Source organism: Pantherophis guttatus, chromosome 9, assembly GCF_059756535.1.
Source record: "Pantherophis guttatus breed Tessera chromosome 9, ASM5975653v1, whole genome shotgun sequence".
Lineage (NCBI taxonomy): Eukaryota > Metazoa > Chordata > Lepidosauria > Squamata > Colubridae > Pantherophis > Pantherophis guttatus.
This window is the reverse complement of record NC_142071.1, coordinates 22,426,976-22,433,683: the sequence shown is the minus strand read 5'-3', so window position 1 is coordinate 22,433,683 and position 6,708 is coordinate 22,426,976.

Sequence of the window (6,708 nt, the reverse complement as noted above, 5' to 3'; positions counted from 1 at the left end):
TCGGTCCCAGGGAGTTTGATTGGGATGATAAGCAGGCTTATGCAATGTTTCTTCAAATGCAGGTAGTCCTCGATTTACGGCCACGATTGGGCCCAAAATTCCTGTTGCTGCGCGAGACATTTGTTAACTGAGCTTTGTTCCATTGTACAACCTTTCTTGCCACTGTTGTTAGGTGAATCCCGCCTCCCCACTGACTTTGCTTGTCAGAAAGTCAGAAAAGGTGATTACATAACCCATTGATACTACAGTCATCCTAAATACGAATTAGTTAATCAAGTGTCTGAATTTTAATCCCATGACCATGGGGATGCTGCAATGGTTGTAAGTCGCTTTTTTCAGTTCGTTTAGTGACAATTTTGAATTGTCACTAAACGAACCGTTGTAAGTTGAGGGCTATCTGTATTATCATAAGAGTTTGAGAACTGCAATGGGTCGTCGGCTGACTTCCTCTGCAATTGACCATGAAATCTTTATCAATGGTTATCAATCTTTTTTATATGTCTTCCTGTTAAATGAGATGTTATTCTACAGCAGTATCTCCATATTACCATTCACTCCTCATCTTAGCATTGGGGATTCAAAATAATAGATGTAATCAGGGGTGAAATCCAGCAGGTTCTGACAGGTTCTGGAGAACCGGTAGTGGAAATTTTGAGCAGTTCGGAGAACCGGTAGCGGAAATTTTAAATAGTTCGGAGAACCGGCAAATACCACCTCTGGCTGGCCCCAGAGTGGGGTGGGAATGAAGATTTTGCAATATCCTTCTCCCAGGAGTGGGGAGGGAATGGGGATTTTGCAGTATCCTTCCCCTGGAGTGGGGTGGGAATGGAGATTTTGCAGTGTCTTCCCCTGTCACGCCCCACCAAGCAACACCCACCAAGCCACATCATGCCCACCAAGCCACACCCACAAAACCGGGTGTAAAAAAATTTGGATTTCACCACTGGATGTAATCCAGGGGTGTCAAACTCAAGGCCCAGGGGCCAGATGTGGCCTGTGGGATTCTTAGATCTGGGCCGCAGGGCTGCCCTGGAAACAGTGAAGGACTGGCTGTGGTGCCTCTGCCAGTGAAAACAGAGCTAGGGAGGGCCACAGACGGTTGCAGGAGGGCCGCAGATAGTTGCAACGTCGCAGCCGAAAACGGAGCTCGGGAGGCCATTTTTGCTGGCAGAGCGCTTGTGCCACCACAGGCGCCCCCAACACAAGTGTCTTTGAGCTGGCCACGCCCACCCTAGCCACACCCACCCTGGGGCCCCCAAGGTCAAACAACACTGATGCGGCCCTCAGTGTTTGACACCCCTGATGTAATCCATGCTTCCCTTTATGGTCATATATCATTCATTATTTTGGAAGCTTAGGTAGCAATATGAATGCCAGCACTGTAGGAAAAATAACTAAAAAGATATGGGTAGAATATGCCTCCAGATCCATTCTAATATTAGGGGTGAGTGCATGATTAATATTTCTCCTTCCTTCAATTTTTTTGGAGGCCGGGCACAATCTTAGAATCGCAAAAAAAATGCACTAAAGAAGGATTTTTATTGTACTTTCCTAAGATTATTTGGTAACGTCATGAAGAAGTGTCCCTCGCAGGTAAAAAATTCATCTTTGAAGCTGTAATTTGCAGATAAAAACATGAGGTCATCAAACAAATGCTGTGAATATCAGCCAAGGCACGTTAATCCAAATTTACTAGGGCACTGTGATCCACTGCATAATGCAAAGAAAAATATTTCAGTAGTCTCTTGACTCTTGGCTTAGGTTAATCATGGTTTAGCATTTTCTCATCCAGAGAAATTCTTCATTATTTCTAGTCTATCCTGTGTTTGTTCACCTTACGCACTTTTCAAAAGGACCATTTAAAAAAAAACCTTTTTATCAGATTCCTTATTATTTGTAAATAGATATCCCAGTTTTAATATGACTCAAATGGATGTGTCAGTATTGAAATTTATATCTCTAACATCTCGGGATTTTTGTCTTCGGTCTAATTTTCAGACTAAAGCAAATCAAGGCTCAGATACAGTACACGAAACAGGATATTGGTGCTTAATTAACACATTACCATTATTTTACAATGATGAGTAGCAAAGTTCTAGCTGCTTTTTTCCCCCCTGTTTTAGGCATTGTGCTCAAAATGATGTTAACAACCTCATACTAAAACATCTGGTCTATATACTCTTGAAAGAGAATGGTGGTCTTTATTCTCCTAAATTAGCCTTTAGCATTTTCCATGATCCATTCTAGAAGTCCTGAAAAATGAATTTCCTTTTTGTCCTTGCAAAATTCACTATGTCTCTTCATTTGCTGCATCTTTAATTCTCTAATTCTCAATTTTAACCATTTCAGCTTTCATCCTTTAATTCTGATTGGCTACACAGCCAATCAGTGTATAATCATTCTCATTCTGATTGGCTACAAAATTGCTAACGATTTTGAAATAATCTCGAATGGTTTTGAACTATCGAACAAGATTTTGTTCCCTGCATGAGCCTCTGTGTGACTTATTTAGGAAACAGCTCCATTTTCTCTTAGATAAGCAAGGAATTCGGCCTTTTTAAGAAGTGTCGTTCAAAAATAGCAACAGCAACATAGTTCTTTCCACTCTTAAATTATGCTGATGTCGTAAGGAATAGTTAAATGGAAGCCAGATATTTTGATGTTGAAAGGTAGCATGCCTCAGTTCTGGGACACAACAACATTCCGGTCAGAGAACATGGGTTTACAGTGGGCCTTGTTCCATAACTACAAAGTGGTAATATGACTAGGGACGCGGTGGCTCAGTGGCTCAGTGGCTAAGATTGTCCATTAGAAAGGTCGGCAGTTCAGCAGTTCGAATCCCTAGTGCCGCATAACGGGGTGAGCTCCCGTTACTTGTGCCAGCTTCTGCCAACCTAGCAGTTTGAAAGCATGTAAAAAAATGCAAGTAGAAAAATAGGGACCAATTTTGGTGGGAAGGTAACAGCGTTCCGTGCGCCTTTGGCATTTAGTCATGCCGGCCACATGACCATGGAGACATCTTCAGACAGCACTGGCTCTTCGGCTTTGAAACAGAGATGAGCACCGCCCCCTAGAGTCGGGAACGACTAGCACATATGTGCGAGGGGAACCTTTACCTTTAGCCTTTAATTTGTATTTATCTCTTCTGGACACATCTAAGTTCTACCTGGTGAAATGCAAAGATACAAAGATGCTTGCAGCAAGTTCTTCCATTTCTCTCTGTGTGCAAATGCAATATTTTCTTCTTTAAGACCACTACAGGTAGGTAAGATTGTTGGTAGTCTTCAACGTATGACCACAATTGACCCCCACCGTTATTTTGCCAAGTGAGAAATTTGTGTTGCCCCATTTTACAACTTTTCTTGCCACGTTTGTTAAGTGAATCACTCGCAGTTGTTAATGTTAGTCACCCGGTTGTTAAGTGAATCTGACTTCCCCCCGGACTTGGCTTGTCAGAAGGTTGCAAAAGGGGATCCCATGACCCCAGGGACACTCATCTGTCATAAACGTGAGTCAGTGGTCAGACATCCAAATGTAAATCAAGTGACCGTGAGGATGCTACGTCAGTCATAAGTCTGAAAAATGCTCATAAGTCACTTTTTTCAGTGCTGTTGTAGCTTTGAATGGTCACTAAACAAACTGTTGTAAGTTGAGGACTGCCTGTATATAGTAATAGAATGGGGGTAGGGGGAGAAACATGCATGTCCCAGCTATGTGTAGAAGAAGATAGGATGGAATCACTCTTAAGATTCTGCTGAATTTCTGTCTGCATTTGAACTCCCAACTCAGTCTAAGGAGGGACTCTGTCTGCCTTTAATTCAGTCCCTGTACATCCTCATTCATCTCCAGTGACATCACTATCCTGTCATTGTCTTCTCTTTGCTATCTGCTATAGAGCAGGCAGAGCTTCTTCCTGGGCTGAACTTCTTCCTTCCCAACTTGGGAGTCCTGCCAAAATCACGCAGAACTGCCAAGGCATATTTCTGATCCAGACAGTCTGGCCTTAAAGCAGACACCAAATCAGTGAACTTCTGCCTTTTTAAGCAAGCTGCCTTTGGTTTGCACTGGGGGCTGATGCTCCCTGATAGTGAGATCTATGTATCTCAGAAGAGATTTTCAAGAATACTAAGATTCTCTGCGTTGAGATACATTTAGAGTCAGGGAACAATTTATTCAAGAAAGATCTTTCTTTCTCTGCTTTGCTGAGGTTCCTTTGGTTTCCACCCAGTAACTGTTTGCATCTGACTGTACTGTATTTTTGAAACAAAACGTTAATACCATGCATCTTTTCCTTCCTTCCTTCCTTCCTTCCTTCCTTCCTTCCTTCCTTCCTTCCTTCCATTTTCTTTTTCTTTCTTCTTCCTTCTCCCCCCCTCTCTCTCCCTCCCTCTCCCTCTCTCTCTTTTCTTTCTTAAAATAACAATAATTTCTTGAAGATTTTAGAATATATTTGTTCCCATCTTACTGGGAAAGTACCATTTGAAGCAGAAGATGTTAACGTTCTCTGATGAATATATGCACTCTAGGGAAGGTGATGACCCTGTCTTTTCAAGCATCACGCTGCGCTTCTGCTGGCCTGTAATGCTATTTTCCAGTTTTCTGCTTGATCAGTTCAACATCAAGAATTAGATACATGTCCTATTAATTGATAGCGGAGGGTGGGACTGAAATGGATTTCATTCTGCTATCTTTAGCAACAGCAGTGGTGGGCTGCAAGCGCGCGCAGGCCTGACATGCTTGCGTGCAGCGTTCAAAATAGCGCAATTTGAAGCTCAGCTGCTTACCTTCTAAGGCAGCCCCGGTAAGTAGAACAGCGGAGATGCGAAAATCAGCTGTGCCGCGCGAATCAGCTGAGCCAGAAAGAAGGAAATATAGGACAGGATAGGGCGGGGCCAGGGTCAGCTGATCGTTGGAACTGCCGGTTCGCCTGAACTGGTCTGAACCAGCAGCAGCCCACCACTGGTTAACAGGTTCCTCAGAAAGAATATATTGGCTTTTGCATTCAAAATGTGAATTATGAACTAGCAAGTGGTAGGAATCTGGACCATAAAAGAACCAGATTGGAGTTTGTTATTTCCTCTATTTAAAAATATTGCTGCAGTTAATATATCGGGATTGTAAAGTGGATTTCCCAAAACCTAGCTTTGATGTGCTAGCTTATTATGTACAAAGTTTCTTTACATGGAAGGGAAAGAAGATTCAGTTTATCCCGAAGGTGCTTTTCCAAAGGCAACTGGACTTTCTTGGGGCTTTTCTTTTTTCCTTGAAAACATTTCGCTTCTCATCTAAGAAGCAACTTCAATTCAGAACGAAGAAGCGAAACTTTTTCAAGGAAAAATAACTTAAGAAAATCCAGTTGCTTTTTGCAAAAACATCTTTGGGACAACCATGACCTGGATGGTTATGAATCTCCATAAAACATCAAGCTTCAGCTTATTTTTCACAATGCTCAGCATATATTTTCAAGGCTGCTGGGCAACTTCTCGACAGAAAGTTGAAAGCAAATGGAAGGCAGCAGCGCTCTGTTACAAATTTAATTTCGAATGTTTGTGCTGAAAATCATGAAGTATCTGGGCAACTAGCAAGGTGCAAGTTATAGAATATTTGGGAAATGGGAATATCATGACATTGCTTGGATGTTTCCTTTGGGACTGATATTGTGCAAAAGAAGCACTGGAAATTCAAGAAGGGTGGGTCAAAGGCAACAGCGATGCTGTTTCTGAAAATAGCAACTTTTAAACAATCATGTATATTTAACGGAGAGTCTTCAGCTCTTGACTGTTTGACCCGAGAGCAAAGAATGAAGCTTAGTTCCCTTGTGCGAAGCCAAGCGGTGATGTTTCCACATAGGGCCTGCCTTTAAGAAAAGGACCTGACCCTTGGCCAACTTTCTTTTTTATTATTATTATTGTTTTATCGTAAACAGTAAAATACAAAACAGAAAAACAAACACAAAACAAAAGCACACGTTCAACCCTAAGAACAACAAAAGGAAAAAAGAGTGTGCCAAAAAAAGAGGAAAAAGTGATCAAATTAATTTAACATTTAATATACAGTATATACAGGGAGGAAAATGTACTGCTTTTTCCTTTTTTTCATATATATATATGAAGAAAGAAGAAAAAGTAGTCAACAGGTTATGCTAAACATTACACTAATTCTCAGATCCCTCGGTTAACCATCTGTTATTATATTTAGCATGTAGAAAGGGGTTTCCAGTCTCTTATAAAGCTGTCCAGTCCATTAGCTTCATTTTATCATATGTGGTGGTCTTGCAAATATATACGGTTGCTGTGATTATCTTTCTTCCCTCTGTTCGTAACTATCGTCTTTTGGAATATGTCTGACACTTTGTCCGGACAGTTCCTGAAGGCTGTCTCAGAAAAATGGCTTATTGTCACGAATCTATGCTACATTAGGTATAGAAATGAACAATTTCTCAAGTTTCAGTGCTGCTAATGTAATCTGTTGTTAGGTTTTCCCTTTTACATGAAAATACAGTATATACTAATCAGTGAGAGCTGCTGCTTTTGAAACACGATGTAATACATTCTTCTGACTACAGAACTGTTTTAACGATTCGGTTAAAAGAAAAATGCATACAAATCTGTAAAATGGGATCTGCATGGGATGGTGGATCCCAAATTGGTAAGCTGCTGTGACCTTCCTGCAGAAGACATGGATCACTGTGGCTTACCAATTGGGATC